Here is a 22,229-nt window from a genome sequence, read left to right as displayed (position 1 = left end):
AGTGCTATCTGAGTGGTTTCTCTTGTCCTTGAAATGCTAACCTAGACCTGACCTGGAGCTGCGGAATTTCAGATTAGAGAGACACTTTAATCTTTTCTAAGAAGCTGAGCTTGCTTCAAGCTTTATTAACTTAGTTCATGATTATCTAAAATAGTCTTAGTCCTGTTTACCATAGATAACTCTACTTCTGTTAGTTCTGAAATAGTGAAGCCAAATGTCACTGGGATCCAGGCCCAGGGAACTCTGCTTAGATGTCCCATAGGCGCCTCAAACCCAGCTGGTGTGTAACTTGTCACCTTGCCCCGGACCTGATAGTCTTTCTCTCATTTTTTCACTGTAGTAGGCTGTGAATACCCTAAGATGAATAAAGACACGTTCTCTGTCTTGGACATTGAATGCAAGGGGAGATTTATGGAAGGCTTTCCACTTTAAAAATATTATCCTGTGCGTAGACTGGATCACAGTGAATCAAGGATAGTGGTGAGCAGGCTATGTTTGGAGAAATCAAGGAGTGAGATGGTGATGGCATGAACCAGAGTGGCAACAGTGGTGATAGAAGTGGTGGATAAATGAAACAAATTTTGGAATTAGAATCAGTGGCACTTGGTGATGGACTGAATGTGGGGAGTTGGGGGGTGGGGCAGCTCTGGTGATCCGATCAAAGGTGATTCCCAGCTTTCTGACTCAAGCACTAGCATCAGCCTGGTGCCATGTACTGAGGTAGGAAACTCCACACTGGAGAACAGGTTAGGTGGGGGCAAGAGTTAAATTTTGAGAATTATTAGACTTGAGATATCTTTAGGAAAGTCAACTGTCTCTTGTACGTTTCCTCTTATCAATGACATTAATCCTCTTCATTCAGGCTAGAAGTCCAGAAATTATCCATAATTCTTTCATTTTCCTCATTCTCTACATTCAGTAGAAATCTTATCAACTCTATACCTCTTGAGAGCTTTCTGAACTCTTTTTTTCCCCTTTCGCCATTACTAGTGCTTATTTTAAGCATTGGTCATTTCCCCCTGGACTGTTGCACTAGCTTCCTAATAATCTCCAGTTTCCTATGATCCTCTTTTCAGTCCAGAGTTCTCCATACCTTTTTCTGCCAGATCACAAAGGATTCTTCTGTGCTGGGGGAGAGGGAGTGGGAATTGAGGGGCAGTGTCCAGCCACTGTTTCAACCGGGAGAGCTTTGGTTTTTTAACATCTTGGGTTTCTTTGTAAAATTTCATTTGAAAGTACATTTAAATTAATAACATAGGTCAGTCAAAACTGGAAAACCTCTTCGCCTATTGACTTTTCATCCTACAGACAGTTACTTGAATGATATTTCTAAAATGAATCTGATCATGTCATTCACTGCTTAAAACCTTTCAATGACTGACAACCTGTAGGGTAAGGTTTAAAATTTATAGCATATCTGTATGACCTCTTGTGCTTCATCTTCGAACATTTTCACCGGTTCTGTTCCCAGTTTCTTTCAGTTCCCTGAGCCTCTTTAGCTTGGTTCTGGTTTGCTTCCTTTCTTCCACCCCCTTCCCCACACCACTGCCTTTGACAAGTCCTTTGAAGCCCTTCTCAGATGTTATCATTCCTATAAAACAGTTATGGGTCATCTCTGGACATAATTAACTACTCCTTTCTCTGTATCATTTCTCTGCCCCCATACTTATACTAGTTTGCACCCTGGGCATTGGACCTGAACATGTGCATACATGTCTGTCTTAGACTTACAGGCTATAAACCCCTTGGGCATTGGGCCCACGGTATCCTTTGTCTGTCTATTGTAAACACAGTCCTTGGCCTGTGGTGGACTTCCATCAATGTTTGTTGATGTAAATGCAGCCAAAATTGGCAGGAAGAGCTGCTAGCTTTTGTTAATTCTTAGAAATTCAAGGTGTTCGGAATGTAAATATTGGGTCCTTTGGTGCCCCCAGAGCCAGCCCTATTCTAGACAAATACTTGGAATATGAACACATGTTGGTTGGTGTGATAATTGTTCTACTTCGTCGATTGTGCCAGGCCCCACCTGATATCACGTAGCTTGTGGGGTGACTTTTAGGAGTGCATAAAGTTTTGCAGTTTGGCATATTAAAAAAAAGCTTTATTGCAGTATAGTTTACGTACCATAGTTCAGTTGAGTTCAGTTCAGTTGCTCAGTCATGTCCGACTCTTTGTGACCCCATGAACCGCAGCATGCCAGGCTTCCCTGTCCATCACCAACTCCCAGAGTCCATCCAAACCCATGTTCATTGAGTTGGTGATGCCATCCAACCATCTCATCCTCTGTCATCCCCTTCTCCTCCTGCCCCCAATCCTTCCCAGCATCTGGGTCTTTTCAAATGAGTCAACTCTTTGCATGAGGTGGCCAAAGTACTGGAGCTTCAGCTTAAGCATCAGTCCTACCAATGAACACCCAGGACTGATCTCCTTTAGGATGGACTGGTTGGATCTCCTTGCAGTCCAAGGGACTCTCAAGAGTCTTCTCCAACACCACAGTTCAAAAGCATCAATTCTTCAGTGCTCAGCTTTGTTTACAGTCCAACGCTCATATCCATACATGACCACTGGAAACACCGTAGCCTTGACTAGATGGACCTTTGTTGACCAAATAATGTCTCTGGTTTTTAATATGCTGTCTAGGTTGGTCATAACTTTCCTTCCAAGGAATAAGCGTCTTTTGATTTCATGGCTACAATCACCATCTGCAGTGATTTTGGAGCCCAGAAAAATAAAGCCAGCCACTGCTTCCACTGTTTCCCCATTTGCCATGAAGTGATGGGAGTGGATGCCAGTTTCTGATCCAGGAACTGGATCTTAGTTTTCTGAATGTTGCTCTTTAAGCCAACTTTTTCCACTCTCCTCTTTCACTTTCATCAAGAGGTTCTTTAGTTCTTCTTCACTTTCTGCCATAAGGGTGATGTCATCTGTTTATCTGAGGTTATTGATATTTCTCCCGGCAATCTTAATTCCAGCTTGTGCTTCATCTAGCCCAGCATTTCTCATGATGTACTCTGCATATAAGTTATATAAGCAGGGTGACAATATACAGCGTTGATGTACTCCTTTCCCTATTTGGAACCAGTCTGTTGTTCCATGTCCAGTTCTAGCTGTTGTTTCCTGACATACATACAGGTTTCTCAAGAGGCAGGTCAGGTGGTCTGGTATTCACCTCTCTTTCAGAATTTTCCACAGTTTGTTGTGATCCACACAGTCAAAGACTTTGGCATAGTCAATAAAGCAGAAATAGATGTTTTTCTGGAACTCTTGCTTTTTCGATGATCCAGAGGATGTTGCCAATTTGATCTCTGGTTCCTATGCCTTTTCTAAAACCAGCTTGAATATCTGTTAAGTTCATGGTTCATGTATTGCTGAAGCCTGGCTTGGAGAATTTTGAGCACTACTTTACTAGCGTGTGAGATGAGTGCAATTGTATGGTAGTTTGGGCGTTCTTTGGCATTGCCTTTCTTTGGGATTGGAATGAAAATTGACCCTTTCCAGTCCTGTGGCCACTGCTGAGTTTTCCAAATTTGCTGACATATTGAGTGCAGCACTTTCCCAGCATCATCTTTCAGGATTTGAAATAGCTCAACTGGAATTCCATCACCTCCATCAGCTTTGTTCATAGTGATGTTTTCTAAGGCCCACTTGACTTCACATTCCACCATTTACCCATTTAGACAGTGCTTTTCAGTATACAGATTTGTGTATCCATCACCATAGTGTAATTTTAGAATGTTTTTAGCCTGCCAGAAAGAAAACTTATATCCATTAGCAGTCATTCTCCCCTCTCTCACACCCCTTCCTCGTACTGGGCAGCCTCTAGCCTATTTTCTGTCTCTATAGAGTTACCTGTCTGAACATTTCATATCAGTAGAATCCTACAATATGTGGTCTTTTATGAATGCCTTGTTTCCCTTAGCATAGTGTTTTTGAGGTTCGTTCATATTTATCATGTATCAGTACTTCATTCCATTTGTTTAGTGCTGAATAATATTACATGTGTGGATATACAAACTTCTGTATATCCATTCATCAGTTTGTGGACGTTTGGATTGTTTCCATTTTTTGGCTTTTATAAATACTGCTTATGAACATTGACGTACAGGTTTTATGTGGACATATGTTTTCATTTTTCTTGGATATATATCCAGTAAAATGTCTGGATCTTGAGGCAACCCTCTGTTTAACTGCTAAACTATTTTCCAGAGTGGCTGTTCCAACGTGGTCGCACCATTTTACATTCTCCCCAGCAGTGTGTCAGTTTCTCCACCTCTTCACCATTACTTGTTGCTATCTTTTTTTCAGGAACATGACATTTTTTAAAATTAGAGAATTGTTTTACAATGTTGTGTTGGTTTCTGCCATACAGCAACATAAATTAGTCCTAAGTATACATATATCCTCTCCCTCTTGAACTTCCCTCCCACCCCACCATCCCAACCCTCCAGGATCGTCACGGAGCACTGAGCTGAGCTCCGTGCATTGTAGCTATTCTAGTAGGTTTGAAGTGGTATCTTATTGTGGTTTTGCATTTTCCTAATAACACTAGGCATATTTTCATGTGCTCATTGGCCATTTGTATGTTTTTTTTGAAGAAATGTTTTATTCAAACCCTTCGTCAGTTCTTTTAATTATTTTTTGTCTTTTTATTATTAAATTTTAAGATTTCTTTGTAGATGTTGGATGCAAGTTCCTTATCAGACATGTGATTTATAAATATCTTCTCTCACTCTGTTGATTGCCTTTTCGCTTTCTTGGTGGTGTGAAGCACAAGCATTTTAAATTTTGATCAAGTTTAATTTATCAGTTCTTCGCTTTTTTGCTTGTGCTTTTGGTACATATCGAAGAAATCATTGCTAAACTCTGGTTCAATTTCTTAAACTTCTCTTTTTCCATTGAACTTTTTTCTTCACTCCCAAAGTGGCTATGGAATCTTTGTAGTTTATCTGACAGCCTGTGACTTTTTATAGCCCCAGTTTCACAATGCTGGGTCCATAAATCAGGTAGACCAAAATTGCATGAGTGCTTGGAGGTAGGGTGAGGATGGTAACTATTTGTCTTGCTTTCTGGAAGAGGTATTTGCTAGAATCTTTTAATCTGGTGAATAAAAGCTTTTAAAATGTAGATCCAAATGTTGTATAAACAGGCCTCGCAATCTTTCACTAAATGTTTAAGGAATACTATCTAAATTAACTGTGTGCTGGAATCTTGGACTGTGGTTTACACTTGTATGTATGTAATAAGATATTTACAAAAGGGGAGTATTTGGGTGAAGTCTACCAGTGTAAGTTAACAACTGGGAGACCCATAACACCAGATTCATGTCTGCTATGTAAAATTATTCAAAATGTGAGTAACCTTCATAGTCTTTATTGTTTATTTCACATTTTGGAATATGTTTGTGATGATTCTGGTGCAATTCCCTGTTCTTCCTTTTAGTGCCAGTTTAAGGAATTGCTAATTGTCCATTCTTGCTGGAAAGTACTGATTTCCATTTGAATATCACAGTCTTTTTTGCTAAAACTTTCCTATGGTTGATTCGAGCAAATACAAGAAGCCTTCTGTTTGTGGACTGAATGTTCAGCCAGCCGTGACGTGGCCACTATTCTCAATGAAGCTTATTCATCACTTTCTGTGCTGGTGCATTGTACGGGCCTTGCCGAGGATCCTGGGGACTTTGAATGGAGAGCTTCTCCTCTGCTTACCTCCATACCCTGTTGGTATTAGGCAGTTCTGCTCTCGATCTTTTCCAGAGCTTGTGGATAATTAGGTCTTTTTGTTTTCCATTGATTCCCAATAGTGTCATGGAGATGATAGGCACTGATTGAGAATCTGTTCTTTTTCTAATAAGAGAATGACAGCTGATGCTCTGAGAGGGAGTTTCGTGTTTTCTTTTTGTATACTTGAATATTTGTCTTGGACTCAGTGTCATTTTACACATAGACAATATTATATTTCTACAAAATAAAATGAAATGCCTGTTGATCTTAGATTCAGAGCTTATTACTCTCTAGGTAAACTAAACTTTTTTATATTTAATATTGTATACTTGTTGAATAATTAGGTTAAATTTGCGGATTAATTGTGGAATTTCACATGTAGATAGAGATGTTCAGATAGAAAAGGAGTTTTTTTTTGTTCTAGCCCATGACTAGAAGGTAGTTGCAGTTGTTATAAAACTAAGCCTATTATATACTTTGGAAAAATAATGTGCCCTGAAACGTAGCAGGCACTTACTATGAGAGCCTGAGAGAACACAATCAGATCACCATATCATGGATATTGGGACTGCTTCACAACCGCAGTGTTTGGATAAGTGCTGTTCCCTGTGTGTTGGTTATGACCAAATGGGGGTATACGTATCCATGGTAGAATACCCATCATAGAATAATATTTGAATTGTTTTGACTGCGTCTTACAACAGGCTTATTTTTTCAAAATATATATTTTAAAAATTTTATTTTATATTGGAGCATAGTTGATTAGCAATGTTATATTTACTGTATCACAGCAAAGTGATTCAGTTATACATGCACATGTATTTTGAATTCTTTTCCCATTTAAATTATTACAGAATATTGAGCAGAATTCCCTGTGCTATACAGTAGATCCTGTGTGTACATGTCAACCCCAAATGCCCAACCTATACCTTTCTGTCTAGTAATCACAAATTCATTCCCTAAGTCTGTATATTTCTGTTTTGTTAATAAGTTCATTTGCATCATTTTTAAAGTGATATTAAATGATATCTGTCTGACTTATTCACTTGGTATGATAATTTCCAGGTCTATCTTTGTTGCTCCAAGTAGCATTATTTCATTCTCTTTAATGGCCGAGTAATATTCCATTGTATATATGTACCACATCTCCTTTATCCATTCATCTGTTATGGACATTTAGGTTGCTTCCATGTCTTGGCTATTGTCAACAGCACTCCAGTAAACATTGGGGTGCCTGTGTCCTTTTGAACCATGTTTTTCTCTGGATCCATGCCCAAGAATGGGATTGCTGGATCATGTGGTAGCTCTGTGTTTAGTTTTTAAAGAAACCTCCATATGCTACTCCATAGTGACTGTACCAATTTACATTCTCACCAACAGTGTAGGAGGGTTCCCTTTTCTCCACACCCTCTCCAGCATTTATTGTTTGTAGACTTTTTGATGATGGCCATTTTGACTGTTGTGAGGTGGTATCTCATTGTAGTTTTGATTTGCATTTCTCTAATAATTAGCAGAAAATTGGAGATACCAAGGGAACATGTCATGCAAAAATGGGCTCAATAAAGGACAGAAATGATATGGACCTAACAGAAGCAGAAGATATTAAGAAGAGGTGGCAAGAATGCACAGAAGAATTGTACAAAAAAGACCTTCATGACCCACATAATCACAATGGTGTGATCACTCACCTAGAGCCAGACATCCTGGAATGTGAAGTCAAGTGGGCCTTAGAAAGCATCACTATGAACAAAGCTAGTGGATGTGATGGAATTCCAGTTGTGCTATTTAAAATCCTGAAAGATGATGCTGTGAAAATGCTGCACTCAATATGCCAGCAAATTTGGAAAACTCAGCAGTGGCCACAGGACTGGAAAGGGTCAGTTTTCATTCCAATCCCTAACGAAGGCAATGCCAAAGAATGCTCAAACTACCGCACAATTGCACTCATCTCACATACTAGTCAAGTAATGGTCAAAATTCTCCAAGCCAGGCTTCAGCAATACGTGAACTGAGAACTTCCAAATGTTCAAGCTGGTTTTAGAAAAGGTATAGGAACCAGAGATCAAATTGGCAACATCCTCTGGACCATCGAAAAAGCAAGAGAGTTCCAGAAAAACATCTATTACTGCTTTATTGACTATGGCAAAGCCTTTGACTGTGTGGATCACAATAAACTGTGGAAAATTCTGAAAGAGAGGTGAATACCAGACCACTTGACCTGCCTCTTGAGAAACCTGTATGCAGGTCAGGAAACAACAGTTAGAACTGGACATGGAACAACAGACTGGTTCTAAACATGGAAAGGAGTACGTCAAGGCTGTATATTGTCACCCTGCTTATTTAACTTATATGCAGAGTACATCATGAGAAATGCTGGGCTAGATGAAGCACAAGCTGGAATTAAGATTGCCGGGAGAAATATCAATAACCTCAGATATGCAGATGATACCACCCTTATGGCAGGAAGTGAAGAGGAACTAAAAAGCCTCTTGATGAAAGTGAAAGAGGAAAGTGAAAAAGTTGACTTAAAACTAAACATTCAGAAAACTAAGATCATGGCATCTGGTCCCATCACCTCATGGCAAATAGATGGGGAGACAGTGGAAATAGTGTCAGACTTTATTTTTCTGGGCTCCAAAACCACTGCAGATGGTGATTGCAGCCATGAAATTAAAAGATGCTTACTCCTTGAAAGGGAAGTTGTGACCAACCTAGATAGCGTATTAAAAAGCAGACACATTACTTTGCCAACAAAGGTCTGTCTGGTCAAGGCTATGGTTTTTCCAGTGGTCATGTGGATGTGAGAGTTGGACTGTGAAGAAAGCTGAGTGCCGAAAAATTCATGCTTTTGAACTGTGGTGTTGGAGAAGACTCTTGAGAGTCCTTTGGACTGCAAGAAGATCCAATCAGTCCGTCCTGAAGGAGATAAGTCCTGGGTGTTCATTGGAAGGACTGATGCTGAAGCTGAAACTCCAGTACTTTGGCCACCTCATGCGAAGAGTTGACTCATTGGAAAAGACCCTGATGCTGGGAAGGATTGGGGGCAGGAGGAGAAGGGGACAACAGAGGATGAGATGGCTGGATGGTATCACCGACTCAATGCTGCGATTCATGGGGTTGCAAAGAATCGGACAGAACTGTGTGACTGAACTGAACTGATGGGTTGTCTTGGTATATACTTGCTCTGCATTCTCCACTCCTGTTGCTTTCTCTCAGCAGTCACTGAGTTTCACGGACTCACTGAATAAGCCTGTGACCTCTATTCTAAGAGGAAGCCTGGCTCTGGATCTCTGTGGAGTTTACAGTGAGTTTGGGAGGGCTGCTCTTGCCCTGAAGACTGGGTGCTTCCAGAGGAGCTGGCTGGTTCAATAGTTTTCATTTGAGGGACTGTCTTGCCCCAGGCACATTTCAGGAAACACTTACCTTCATAAGGTTTAGATTGTCTGCGTTCTCTCTCTTGATAGCCCACAAACAGATGAAGGCTTGGCAGAGCTTCTCCTCTGCTTACCTCCATACACTGTTGGTATTAAGCAGTTGCATTCTTGACCTTTTCCAGACCTTGTAGATAATTTTTGTAGACCTCTTTGTTTTCCATTGATTCCCAGTAGTGTCATGGAGATGATAAGACTGATTGAGAATCTGTTCTTTTTTTTAATAACAAAATGGCAATTAATGCTCTTAGAGGTAGTTTTATGTTTTCTTCTTGTATTCTTGAATGTTTATCTTAGATCCAGTGTCATTTTACACAGACGTACACGATATTACATTTCTACTAATTCCTCCCCACCTATCACCACAGACAGACAGACAGACAGACACACACGTACACACTATACCCTTTCACATTAAAAACAACTCTTCCCCCCAAGAAATAGGATGTGGCTCTGAATTCTTTGATTTACCTACTTTAATTCTAATCTAAATTTATGTGTAATAGTTGATAATGATTTACTTATTTGAGTATGATCTGTGATATAAGTGATTTTTTTCCTTGAAAATAGTTCTGATTCCAACAGGTCAACACATTCTAGGTGTATTCTGCTGAATAAAAATGACTTATCGTCTGCTACTTAAAAAAATAAAAAATTAAATGTTTCTCTAAGTCATTCTGTCTTGGTGGTTTTCCTTGACGTGATGCGCGTTTTCTTCACTTCCCACCTAGATTATTTTCTAGTATGTTCATAACTGGCCTCTATCCCTCCCTGTCCTCTCTCCCTTCAAATCTACCTACTGCACTTCTGAAAGAATGACTTTAATGAAAATGCAAGCTCTTCTCCTGGTTAGAAAAATGCCCTGTGGTTCCCATGTGTTTTGGGTAAAGTCTAACCTATAAAGTCACTCTTTAAATCTTCGTGGCTTAACTTTCTGCACTTTTACTGTTTACTGCTTTGTCTCAGAGTCTGTGTGGTAAACATACTGCCTACTTTTATGACCCCCCGATTCCTTTCATGTCCCACTGTGTCTGGCATATCCTTTGTACTCAAAGGTTATCTCCTCTCAGGAGCCTCTCTGAACAGGCCATCTGTCTTCATCTGTGCTCACACAGTATCGTATTGTATATAGCACTTCTGATATATCACTTTATTGCTCTGTGTACCAATACTTCCGTAAAATGTAATAAAAATGAAATAGAAAAGTGAGGTATAAAGAAGACTGAGACTAGAAAACCTCATTTCAAAATTATTAGATTCAACAGAACTAAAATTACTAAGTTTCTAAATGTTTATGCTCAGTTTTTGAACTTAACTAAGTTGCATTTTGAGCAGCACTGTTTTATAACTTATCAGTTTTGCAGTTCTCTGCAGGTGTGTTTGCTTCCCTGACTAGTCTGGGGCTACATCTTGTTTGTCTTGTGTTTTCTTTGTCTGACTTTCCCTCCTTTGTCCCCTGGTCCTTTCCTCCACCTCCCAACCTCCCGCCAACCCCAAACTAGGTCGTAAAATAGTACACGACACAATCAGTGAATGTTGAGTGAATTAAGTGTAGCAGTGGTTTCATTACCTTTTGGTCACAACTGGCTTGCGCTTCAGTTTGCAAAGTCACGTGGGTAGAGCTTTGTGTTCATTCATACAGGTAGTACTTGGAACTTGGTGATGCCATAGTGAAGTTCTGTTGGGGAGAGGGCTTGCTGACTCAGTTTGCAGTACATGCAGTCATATTGCACTCTGCCTAATTTCAGTTGTCTCTGCATGCACGCAGGACATCTCCACATTCTTAGCACAAGTGATAAAATAGTTCTCTGCTGTAGAGGAGGAGTAGAGAACTAGTAACACCACTGAAGCAAACTTTTAGCAAATAGTTGCTTTGAGGAGAATGTTTGCTGCCAGTTACAAATGGAATGCTTCTAATTTTTCTGGTTTTGCTGACATATCACATGCACATGCCAGGTCTTCTGGGATGATCCTTGGGGACCTCCAGCCCTCACACCTGGTTCACAGTTCATTAGTCTGTTTGTCTTCAGGATCTGCCTTTTTTTTGAAAGTTGTGGTTACCCAGCTTCAGGAGCTGAGAGCTTGCTGCATATCTGTGATTTTGAAACAGGGTTCTACTGTGGTGGAAAGCCCTGGAAACCTGAGTTCCAGCCCAGGCCTCACTTCTAGTGGATCGTATGACTCTGGGCAGGTCATACTCCCTTTATAACTTGTGTCCTCGTTTGAAAATCCAGACTAGATTATTTGTAGGGTTTGTCCTTTAACGCTTCCCTTTGGTTCCTGTGGGAATTGATGTTTGCCTGCTTCGATTTTTGTCATTTAGCTCTGGCTGGTGACTGTCATATATGTACTGTGGCAGCATTTACCATATTATATTGGTATTCTCTTTGCTTTTTTCCCTCCCCTAGCGCACTGTAGTTTCTTCAAAGACATCTTATTCATCTTTGTGTTACCTATTCTTGGCCCAGTGTCTCAGTTCATGCCCATTAATGTTGGTTGACTAGTTAAGCTGCACTCTGTCCTTTGTTTTTGCTACAGAGCTTTGTTTAGCACTGTACCTACCAGGGAAGGAACCTTGCATTGGTTGCATATTTGATATCCAGTTAATATATTGCAGAACTGTTCCACGTTGTGGATATCATGAAATGCAACTGGAGTGATGCTGATCAGTCACATGACTGTGTACAGCAGGTGAGAGCTGTGGTTATTCTTTGACTGTTCTCCTCTGGAGGGTTTCAGTGATTATTAGCTTGATGAAGGGTTTTGAGTTGGTAGTCCACTGTCTGGTCTGTCTTGGTCTCTGGAAACTGAGAGAAAGATGTGAGTTCTCTGCCCACAGCCTGCCAAGCCCTGCATGACAGCCTGCCAAGAATCTCAAGTCACATGCCCAGAGAGTGGCTGCTACATTTTTCCTTGCTCATCTTTTTCAAGGCTGCTGTTGTCGGGCTCTCTGCCTGGTGTCCCTGAATTGTAGCTCTTTTAGTTCTCTGGGTGGTGAACTCCAAACATTGTTGAGCAGCTGATGCAGTCTTTACTGGGGCTGGATTACCTCCACTGAGTAGGCTAAGCATGTGTCTCTGCCACCACATTGCCTGGCAGGATTTGCAGCCACGACCTGAACACTGAGCCCATAGTCCTCAGTCCCCACGACGTTCCGCAGAATGTCCCGAGCCCACAGAGTGCGCCAGTGTGGCATGTGCAGCAGCCTGTCCTAACCCCTGTCCTGGAGGAGAGGACCCCTCGTCCTGTTTGGTGAGCTCATGGACTAACCCTCGTGCTCATTAGCTTCTCTAGGTAGGTATCCATTGCGCGTCCTGTCTGCAGAACCGAACCCTGTGCCTCTCAGTAAGAGCTGTCATACACCAAAGTGTTCAGGTACCATGAGGAAGATTTGTACTTTGAGTTATATTGCGATGGTGGTAATAGATTAAAACTGAGCCTCTACACACATTTTCTTGATCCACGTGTTTGCAAAATGGTTCACAAGGTTAGAAATTTAATAGATGGAATCTAGTGGAATGACAACACTAATTAAGCTCAAGTTTGTAGAACCAGTAGCCTTAAGTTTCCTTAACACAGTGCTCTAAGTAATAGCTGTGGTCTTAGAAGAACCCCATTGCCCTGAGTCACCTATTCTGATGAGAAATGTGGAGAAAAGAGACAATTGTGAGTCTGGAGGAGAACTTTGAAAATTTCCCTTTTTTTCATCCTTATATGGCCTTTTCTTTCCAATTAATTTCTGTGTTGCTTTGGGAGAATTTATTTTCTGAGCTGCAGTTTCCTTCTTTGTAAAAACAAGATACTGTCACTACTCACTTATGTGGCAAATTAAACATTAAGCATCACGTGAAGGTGTGTACTTGTTGTGGTGTCCGGCTGATCTGTGGAAATCTAATAAAGGTTCCTTGTCATTTCCCGTGAAATTGAACATATAAATCCCTCATGTATATTTATGCTGAAAACTAGGAGAAGATGTTACAAATAGCATCAAGTAGAAATTGAGGCACTTAATGAAAAAAATGTAGTGAGTATTTCTTAGGCACCAGGCACTGTGAGTGGAGGAGAAGACGGCTTCCTCGAGCTGCTGGCGGTCTTATCGGGTAATACAGAGAAACAGGCAGGCGTTTGCAGAGGGTGTGCTGCGGGGGTGTGGAGGGAGGGCGCTCGTTCCTGCGGCGAGAAGGGCAGAAGCGGTGGCCAAAGGTCAGGCAGGGTTCCTGAGGGAATGTTCTTTTAAAAGTTTTTATTGGAATATAGTTGATTTACAGTGTTGTGTTAGCTTCAGGTGTCGGCAAAGTAAATCAGTTATACATATAACCACTCTTTTTAAAAAAATTCTTTTCCCATATAGGCCATTGCAGAATATTGAGTAGAGTCCTCTGTATACAGCAGGTTCTTATTAGTTATCTACTTTATAGACAGTAGTGTGTTTATGTCGATCCCAGACTTCCTCCATGGTCTGGTGGTTGGTTCAGACTGCCCTGGACATTCGTTTGATCCCTGGTGGGGAAGTTTCATGTGCCTTGTAGCGTGGCCAAAAAAAAAAAAAAAGTATTTGAACTGTGGCTTGTTGACAAGGGGAAGGAGGTTCCAGGCAGAGGGGACTACACGGGGAATACACCAGAAAGACAAAAAAGTGCAAAGTAGCACGGAGCGTGCATCAAGTTATTCAGGCTTACTTCATTGTGACGATGTGGCCAGTGCTGGGAGAGGAAGCTGTTGATGGCAGACCCACAGAAGGCCTTTCTGTCATGCTGTGAAACTTGATTTGTATCTTATGGAGAAAGGGCTCGTCATCCCAAGGCCCTGTTCTGGGGTGTGGCATGCCCAAATCTGCATTTTATTTTTTTGTACTTGAAGCATAGTTAATTTACAATGTTGTACCAATCTCTGCTATATAATAAAGTGACTTAATTATATACACATAGACAGCCTTTTTTAAAATATTTTTTCCATTATGGTTTCAGATTTGCATGTTAGAAGTATCCCTCCAGTTCAAGAGCATAGAATCTACTGGTGAGAGATACAATGTGGAGAAGGTGGGGCAGATGCTAAGAGGCTGGTGCAGGAGTTCAGAGGAGAGACAATGAGAGTCTGAACTGAGAGAGCATGTGGCAGGAGGGATGAAAAGGAGGACACCAATAGAGGAGGTGGAATCTGTGATTTCTTCATCTTAAAAGGTGAAAATGAACCTAGGGGAATCGTCTAGGTTCTTGCTTCAGTTGCACAGGAATGGAGAATAAAGGAGGAAGGTCAGATTTTGGAAAAAGAAGTTAAATTCAGTTCTGGACAGATTGAATTGGTGCTGCTTGTAAAATGTGACCCAAGGGAAGGGAGAATTAGGAAACAGTTCAATATGTGGGTCTAGGGCTTAAGGCAGGTCAGAGCCAGAGATGTAGCTTTTCATCTTGATCAATAATGATGATGTAGCATGCAAGTAAAATGGTTCCTTTGTACTGTGACAGAGGGACAGGCATTTGTAATATTGAATATATCACAAATGAAGCCGTCAGTAAAAATGTCTGGTAGATACCCCTCTCTTCCTACCTCAGTTCTCTTGTTTGTAGAGATAGGATCCCGTTATCTCCCTTTTCTTGCCCAATCCCCATAGTGCCTTTTCATTTGAAATACTGCTTCAAAATTAAGTAAGATTGAACTTTGAAGAGTCTTAAATTTTAATGTGATACTTTGCATAACTCCAAGCTGTATTTTAATGTGGCTTCGCATAACGTCTGATACCTCTGGGAGTCCTTATTAGCAATTTATTATTATTATTATTATCATTAGCTCTCAGAAAAAAAGTTGAGAGAAAATTATTAGGACAACCAGATGCATTCTCTAGTCTATAGAAGGGGTAAGTGTGATGTCTGGCAGCCGTGGCCTTTTGTCCTCTCACTTGGCACACCCTGCCGCCGTCTCCTGGGGGCTCTGCAGATTTAGGTCAGAAGCAAGGTGTCACTGAGAGGCAGTGCTCAGTGACAAAGTTTTCGAAGCTCCTACTTTCTTGGAGAATCTTCCACATCCTCACTTTATTCCTGCCATTCCCTCTTCTTTTCTTCATCCTACTTCAGTAAACTTAGGAAATCTTACTCTTGGATATTTTCATTCTATTTGTTTGTGGTCTATACATATTTTCCTTAGTTTTCTTCTTGTTGGTGTTGAGATTGAGGGCAACCTGTCCCGTTACTATCCTCTTCTGTTTGAATATGCATAGAAAATCAGCCGTGCTGCTCTGCTTTCCTCGAAATTATAGCTTTACCTGTTTTAAATTTTTCTTTCCCTCTCTCCTACTGTCCATTAAGATGACAAGTACTCTAGGTTCAATTACTGCTGCTTCCGCTGCCCCCGCGTTCCAGATATACCTCTTAAGGTTCTGTGCTGTGTTGCTCTACCTCCATGACAAACCACATTGCCTTAAATACCTCTTATACTGGGATGTTCACTGTCTCATATGGCTCATTTCATCTTCAGCGTCAGTTGTCAAAGCACCTTCTTTATATAACACGTGATATTGTGATATAGTAACCAGTGTACTTTCTCTTCCTGGTATTCCCTGCTGCCCTCTGACAGTTTTACTTTCCCTGGTTAGCAGTGGAGGGAAGAGACACATCAGCAGAGAAGAGGCAAGTGTCTGGTTGTTGAGTTTCAGAAATTTACAGTGTCTGAGTCTGACTGTAAAACTACATTTGGAAAAGTCAGGAGAAAAGAATTTTGTAGACAAGTTGAGAAAGAACCTTCTGGAGGAGGGCATGGCAACCCGCTCCAGTATTCTAGCCTGGAGGATCCCCATGGACAGCGAAGCCTGGAGGGCTACAGTCCGTGGGGGTCACAAAGAGTTGGACATGACTGAGCAACTAAGCTCACAGGAGTTGAGAGAGCCCAGATACTGGCCTTGTACTTGAGAGGACCTCTGGGAAGGGTTGATGAAATCTAGAGGAAGGTGGACTTCTCCTTAAGACTTCACAGCAGAACTGCAAAGATTACGTTTCTGCCCCTTGGCAAGATGGGGACTCATGATCAAAATTAAGTTTAGTTACTGAAAAAAATGTAGAGAATGAAGTTATCACATTTCTTGCACATTTCTGATATGTAGACTGAGATTTGTATGTATTATCTCTATTTTGAATAACAGTGAGATGCAGTGGAAAATTGCACAGGCTTAGAAACCAGTTTAATTTGGGTTTAAATCATGTAATATCCTAGTCAAGTTACTTAATCTCTCTGAGTCTATTTTTTTCATTCGTGTAACTGGAATAAAAATACCCACCTCGTGGGAGTGTTTTGATGCTTAGATGAAAGATACATACAGTCTCTAGAGTGATGTCTGGCTTAGTAATAGGCACTCAAAATATTCTTTTCATTTAATTTTTTCTCTCAGTATTGCCTCTTATTTTGTCCTCTCAAGACTTAATAGAACATATCTAAATACCTCTTTCATCTTATGGGCTTACACATACTTGAAGACGAGTATCCTTAGCAGTGCCTCACACCGTCTTGCATATTTGAGAAGCAGTGTGATGTATTGCATTCTGGAGTCCATTGCCTGGATTTGAATCCCAGCTAGGCCTCTTACGAGCTTTGGTAAGCTACCTAACTTCTTTGGCCCTCAGTTTCCTTGTTTGTAAAATGGCATAATGATAATATTACCTATCTAGAGGTGGTTTTGGATATTAAAGATGCATGGTAGTTAATTAGGCATAGAATAAGTAGCTCTTGGTGACAGAGACAGTGGTACCTGGTTACCTGGTCCTGTTTTATTTTCCTCTTTAGAGCCAGGCCAAGACTGCTTTTTCTTACCTTCCTGGCAGTTAGGTTGGGGCCGCTTATTTATTCTACATAGTAGATTATAAGTGGAGGTGACAGGTGTCATTTATGAGCCAAAGCACTTTGCCATATGGGTTGCAGAGACCTGCGTGTTGAGTTGATGGTATCACAAGGTGATACTAGACTGGATGCCTGAGTCACCGTTTAGTAGAGGACTTTTGGATCTACAGAGAGTATTGTGTGAGCAAGAAGTAAACTTTGTTTAAAGCTGCCAAGAATTCAGGGTTAATTTGCCTAACCATGGGGCATGATGTAGTCTATGAAGATTAATATATTGTGGCTATTATGATTACTGACTAGTTGAATACTAAATGAAAGAAACTGTCAAGAGGCCTTTTCATTGAAGGCATTAAGGAGAGAGGAGGGGATTTTATTAAGGAAACAGGGCTAAGAGAGGGACATTAATTTTTCTGTTTGATAGAGGTTACATGAAAGTTTATGTCTGGGTGATAAAATTCTTTGGTTGTCGTCTTCTTGCTCCATATCCTATAATAGAAATTTACTTGTTTTAAAGGTTCTTGTATCTTGTTAAACTTCAAACAGTTGTGTTTTGGAATGGTAATTGATAATTTTATTAGTCAGTGAGTTAGCTCAGCTTGTAAAGAATCTGCCTGCAATGCAGGAGACCCTGTTCGATTCCTGGGCTAGGAAGACCCCCTGGAGAAGGGATAGGCTACCCACTCCAGTAGTCATGGGCTTCCCTGGTGGCTTAGATGGTAAAGAATCCACCTGAAATGTGGGGGGCCTGGATTTGATCCGTGGGTCAGGAAGATCTCTGGAGGAGGGCATGGCAACCCACTCTAGTATTCTTGCCTGGAGAATCCCTATGGACAGAAGAGCCTTCAGGGCTACAGTCCATGGGGTTGCAAAGAGTAAGACACGACTGAGCGACTTAAGCACATTATCAGATACCACTTGATAGTACTGACATCAGCACAAGAGGAGTTTGAAAAGATAGCCCCAAAGTTAGAGCTTGTTGTTACCATTAGCCAGAGAAAAAAGTTGGGAAAATAAACTTATTTATAAGGAGAAGATAGTGACTTCACTTTTGGGCATTGAGTTTGAAGGGTATTAACATGGTAGTTGGAAGTGTGACTTCTACTTCTCTTTGGAAGCTGGGCTAAGAGTGCTTTAGATGAAGACTTTTTGTTGTTACCCTCAAATAACCCCAGTCCCTGATTTTATACTTGATAGAACATATCTTAGAAATTTTAGAACAAGTTTGTGGAAATATATGATTTATTATATAAACTTTGGACAAACTTTCTGTGAGCACATCTTTTGTTCAGTGAGAGGTACAAATTTATCTGCTATATGTAATAATGAAAGCTATATGAAATGAGTAAAAAAATTTTTTTAAGGAAAGGTACTACTGATGAAAATAGAAAAGTAGAATGGCACTTTAAAAAATATATATTTGGCGTTGTGAACAAAGTAATTTTTCTTTTTCAGGACAAAGTTTCTTCAATAAAAAGATAAAGAGATGAGAATTTCTTCTCTGTCAAATTTAATCTGTAGCCATCTGCTGCTGTATCTCATTATGTTCTTCTGTAATTAGAGCAATTAGGATGAGGCTTGTACTATATATTGGTCTTGGAAAGAGGGTTGATCTATTTGCAGGCTCATTTTGAGAGACTGGAGATTAATGGCCTAATCTTTTTTGTAAACTGATGGAAACTGAGAAATGTTTACTCAAAGAAGGGCAATTTTTTCTCTTCTCTGTAGTGTTGCTTTCTTATCACTATGGTGATGAGGTATCTTGATAAATATGTTTTTTAATGAGATTAACTCAGAAGATAATAGAGAAGAAAGATTGTAGAAGAGTGGAGAGGAGATGAGCTCTGTGGAGTGCTGATTGTGGTAGAAGCCTCTCCCCCAAACTGAACTGCTTGTTCAAAGAAAGGAATGGAGAATAGGAGGAGAATTGAAAGGAGACGTGTTAGAGAAGCGCTGAAGTCTCTTTGGGGGAGTCAGACACATGAATGTGGTTTGTGTGCTGAATAAGAGCACTTGGATTAGGTGCTGTAACAAGATGTGTTAAAGAATTGTGGGACCCCTTGAGCAGGACTGCACGCCCCTCAACATGCGCAGCTAGAATTAGTGTGCGTTTCCATGTCCTGGACGGGACTGAGTTCTTCCTCGCTGCTCCGTTTCCCTCCTCGCTCTTTCATCTTCATTGCAGCTACTAATACATTAGTGGTGATTCTCATTACCAACAACTAAACTGTTGCGTTATTTTCCAACTGATCTTTGTTAAACCATTATCTACTACCACTCAGTCTACCTGTGGCCACCAAATACATTTTTATGAAACATCATTTCTGTCTCTCTTTTTATTGACATGCTTTCTGCATTGTCCAAAATGCCATGCTTCTTATCCTGGTACTCAAGGATATGAATCCTAGCGTTCATGTCTCTTGAAAGGAGACTGACCCATGTTATCATCCATAGATCTTCTGCATGAATCCTACTATTTGAAGCTAGTTTAGTGTCTTCCTTGTCTTAGGAATGTTTCATGTTCATGTCTGTTGCTGATTCTCCACATGAGCTGTTTTTCTTTCTGAAACCCTCCTTGTTTCTCCAAGTCCTAATCCGTGGTCCACCTCAGTACTTAAATATCCTCAATATTTTCTACCACTATTGTCTTTTATGTTTTTATTTAATAGTCTGTACAGTGCTCAGAATAGTTGTTCATAATGTAATGGAGGCTGAAAAGTTGGTGGTGATTGAACCATGCACCTTTAAAGGAAGTGGAAGAACTTTAGAGATTGAGATTGGCCCTTCTTGTTCTGAATTTCAAGTGGTTGTGGCACCAGGTCTCTGGGGACTCAGACAGATGAGTCAGCTGAAAGAAATGAATTGGGTCTTTATTTCGTTTATTCGTTTAACCTTCTGTCAGAGCCCTGGTGGCACTGAATTCCACTATGCTCAGACAGTTGACAGAGACGACCATTTTCTCTAGTTTTAAGGGGACTTATCCTGGATGCACTGAGTGTGTTTAGCTTCTGGGTGGGTGCCCGGGGCTGCATGCATGGAACAGTTAATTCTAGGGGCTGTCCGTGCTCCGCTCTATTCAGATCAGAGCTTATTTATGAGTGCCAGGCCACTGCTGAGCTTGGCACATGCTGGTGGGCAGGGGAGGCCTGCTGGCTCTGCACATATGACAAGTTCTGCTCCTGCTGCGTGGGGCTTATGCTGGGGTGAGAGAGCAGCAGAGGGGCAAAACACTGGGAGTGAGAGACTGGGAGTGAGCAGCAGGAGCAGAAAGAAAAGGAGGTATTAAAACACACACACACACACACACACACACAGAGGGGATTGGCACCACGTTCCAAGTCGAAGCGGCCAGGGAGAGCAGGATTGTCTTTCTCAGTATCTTGCATCTTTATCTGGATCCTACTATCACCTGGAAGTAACTGACTCCAACCTTTTCTTCATTTACACTGTAATCTATGCCTTATCCCAACTCTCCTTTAAAAAGGTGTTAACTCTGTAATAAAGGTGTCCATATTTTACTTCTGCAGAGTTACCAACGTCTGTATTTTAGCTATGCCAGTGAGACCCTGATCTGCATTTCTGAAACTGTTTCATTTATCCTTGAATTATACCTCCAAAGCATTAAGCTATAGGTTTTACAGTCATGGCATCTGCCCAGAGTGACCAGGACACAGCTGTTCAGCGCTATAACCATACTTTATGTTTCCAGCACATAGCTTTTATTGCTTCAAAATGGCAAATTAAGAGTGATAGTGGTAAAGAACCCACCTGCCAATGCAGGAGACGTAAGAGACGTGGGTTTGATCCCTGGGTCAGGAAGATCCCTTGGAGGAGGACATGGCAACCAACTGTAGTAGTCTTGCTTGGAGAATCCCATGGACAGAGGAGCTTGGCGGGTTACAGTTCATATGGTTGCAAAGAGTTGGACTCAACTGAAGTGACTTAGCATGCCACAGGAATTGCACATCTGTGCAAATGCATCCATTCAACAACTGCTTATTAAGCAAGTATTCTCTGATGTGAAAAATGTGAAGATCCTTGTCCTCACAGAACCTCCATTTTGGCAAAGAGAGACAGACAATAAACAGTAAAAAAAAAAAAAAAAAAAAAAAAAAGATAATATATGCTATGTTAGGAGGTGGTGTGTGCACGGAGCAACAGAGAAAGGAGAGAACGGCAAGGAAGTAATGAGCATACATATAGATTAATATTTTCTATTTTAATACATTTAAACATTACATTAAAAATATATATAATTTGAAGAGATTGTACTTTTTCATGGATTTTTAGGACTAGGAGGAGTTGGGCATTCAGATCCTGGTTTCTGGACCCTACAGGAATAATTGGTTGTTTAGTCCTGTCCACTTGGGACTGGAAAGGACAGGAATAACCACCACTCCTCCCAACTGAAGTCTGTGGACCAAAATTTAGTGAGAAGAGGCTCCAAAGCAGAGAAAACAATGAATTTTCCCTTTCTGTTCTCACGGACTTGCTCCTTAAAGGTAGAAAGTCACTTTGTTCTAATATTTGTCTTCAATGTACAGCAATAATAATTTGAGTTTTAGGTATTTTTGATTAAATGCTTTTTGATTGAATAGATTTAAGTATGAGTTTGGGAATACGTCTTCCTGAAAATACCATTCTTCATTCTTTATTTACACACTGAAATATTCAGGTGCAAAGAAGGGCTTAAAATGGTGAGCGGGGAAAGCGTGTGTTTCCTTTATCAACTGATTCTGCTTTCAACCTCCTATGCTCCCCTTTTCTTCCTATCACTTCTCTTTAGGATATTCAGTGTTACTAAAATGAGGAACTGTATTTCAGAGTCAAGATCAAACCACATGGCCTGGCATAGTCCTCAGTTTTTGATGTTCTGTTTTCCATGTGCACACATTAAACTTTTTCCCTTAGGTATTTATTTTCTGTTGCCGGATTTTCACTCCCCAAAGTTCGCTAATCTGACTGGAGCTGACCTAGTAATTTACAACGTGCAAGTCGCTCTCTACTGTAGGCCCCGTCTGTATCAATGCCCAGGGTGCCTGTTACGTACTTCAGTTATTCAGTGCTTTTTGCTCTCCAACACTGTAATTGACTCTGCTTCTGTTTCTTCAGGTTGTCCTCTGAGGTAGCTGTCAGTACATCTTTCAGTGCCAAGGCTTGCCAGGATGCTCCTCCAGGCTCTGGTGGGGTGTGCAGAGCTGGGCCAGGCTCCGTTGTGTCAGCCTGTGTTTGCCTGTTCTGCTTCAGCTGCCCAGCT

General features: G+C 40.9%; 1 protein-coding gene across 3 annotated transcripts in view; it reads left to right on the top strand.

The window, feature by feature from the left end:
- Window positions 1-22,229, top strand: part of IGSF11 (immunoglobulin superfamily member 11) — a 131,029-nt gene that overhangs the window by 40,413 nt on the left and 68,387 nt on the right. The window contains exon 1 of one of the 3 annotated variants that reach the window (XM_065942575.1): window positions 12,331-12,445. The exons of the other annotated variants lie outside the window; for them this stretch is intronic. The gene's annotated coding sequence lies outside the window, so the exon portion shown is untranslated. Of the gene's footprint in view, window positions 1-12,330; window positions 12,446-22,229 lie in introns of those variants that run through there. 3 annotated transcript variants of the gene reach the window in all.

The sequence above is a fragment of the Muntiacus reevesi genome, chromosome 8 (genome assembly GCF_963930625.1).
Source record: "Muntiacus reevesi chromosome 8, mMunRee1.1, whole genome shotgun sequence".
In the NCBI taxonomy this organism is placed as follows: domain Eukaryota; kingdom Metazoa; phylum Chordata; class Mammalia; order Artiodactyla; family Cervidae; genus Muntiacus; species Muntiacus reevesi.
The sequence above is the reverse complement of the archived record's forward strand: the minus strand, read 5'-3'. Positions and strand labels throughout refer to the sequence as shown.